The sequence below is a fragment of the Gekko japonicus genome, unplaced genomic scaffold, assembly GCF_001447785.1.
Source record: "Gekko japonicus isolate JY-2015 unplaced genomic scaffold, Gekko_japonicus_V1.1 scaffold2601, whole genome shotgun sequence".
Taxonomy (NCBI): domain Eukaryota; kingdom Metazoa; phylum Chordata; class Lepidosauria; order Squamata; family Gekkonidae; genus Gekko; species Gekko japonicus.
In genome coordinates, this window is record NW_015164737.1 from 214,575 (window position 1) to 216,287 (window position 1,713).

Below are 1,713 nucleotides of genomic sequence, written 5' to 3' on the forward strand. Positions count from 1 at the left end.
TGAACCTCCTGATGGCACCTGGTGTTTTTGGCCACTGTGTGACACAGAGTATTGGACTAGATGGGCCACTGGCCTGATCCAACATTGGCTTCTCTTGTGTTCTTATGTTCTTATCCTTCATAGGAGAGAAGTTGTGGCTCAGTGGCAGAACATCTGCTTGGCATGCAGAAGGTCCCACGTTTGATCTGGCAGTGTGACAGCGGAAAGCGCCATCAACTCACAGCTCCCGTGTGGCAAGCCTGCAGGATTTCCGAAGCCAGGGACCCGCAGAGGTGCTTCACCATTGCCTGCCTCTGCGTAGCAACCCTGGACTTACTTGATGGCCTCCCATCCAAGTGCTAACCAGGGCCGACCCTACTTCGCTTCTGAGAGAGATCTGGCAGTGGGTGATGTGGAATACCTCGGCCTGAGACCCCGGAGAGCCACTACCAAGGTGAGTAGACTCTAATGACTTTGATGGACCAAGGGTTTGATTCGGTATAAGGCAGCTTCATGCGTTCATGCTCATGCGTGTGTCCCCTACAGCTCAATGGCTCTTCTTGCTGAAGAACCGAAGAAGGAGAAAGGCTTCAGACTTTGCTGAGCTGTGGCAGGGGTGGGGGGGAGCATGTCACAGGATGGCTCTTCCTTTTGCAACCCCCCCATAGCCGGGCTCTTCGGGTGCTGAGACCAGTCAACAGAGCCTGCCCAAGAGCAGTGTTCCTTCTAAGCTGAGTCAGCGTGAGCTAGCACACAGTTTTTTAGCCTCCGGCTCACACACCTCCGGCTCACATATTTTTGTCTCAGCTCTGGAAGGCGGGCTCCGGAGCAAACTAAATTTATGCGGCAGCCGAATGGCTGGCTCACCACTCGAATGCCAGCAGCTCACAAAGTAGAATTCTTGCTCGCAAGACTCCACAGCTTAGAGGGAGCATTGCCCAGGAGGGACACGTTATCTCCAAGGCCTCAGGGTCACTAAGTGCCACCTCCCTGTTCAGAATGGGTCCGGCCAGTTCCTGTCAAATCTAGTTTAGGAAACAGACCCCTGCGGGACAGTTAGATCTAAGTCCAGTTAGCGACTTGGGGACCCACGAGATTTTCAAGGTATCAGCTTTTGAGAGTCAAAGCTCTGTGGGGAAAGGCTTCCCGAATGAAGAAGAAGAACAACAAGAAGAGAAGAGATTGGATTTATACCCCGCTCTTCACTGGTGGCTGTCATGGTACCCATTGGCACCACATTGGACATGTCTCAGATACACACTTTGTCACAAGAGTGCTTAGTTTGGGGGACTCAAGCAAAGGCCACTGGAACTCCTTCCCACTGGAACACCCTCTAGCTCCCTTAGTAGATGATGAAGAAGAAGAGATTGGATTTATACCCTGCCCTTCACTACCCAAGGGAGTCTCAGAGCGGCTTACAAACTCCTTTCCCTTCCCCTCCCCACAAGAGACACCCTGTGAGGTGGGTGGGGCTGAGAGAGCTCTTGACACAAACTGCTCTTTTTCAAGGACAGCTGTGCCAGAGCTTGTCACTGACCCAAGGTCACATCAGCAGCTGCAAGTGGAGGAGTGGGGAATCAAACCTGGTTCTCCCAGATTAGAGTCCGCACACTTAACCACTGCACCAAACTGGCTCTCTGGGGGCTAGAAGGATCTGGGGGCTAGACTGGGAGGAGCAAAACTGACCGAATTGCTGTTTTATCCCAGTCTTTCCTCCAGGAACACTTTGCAGGT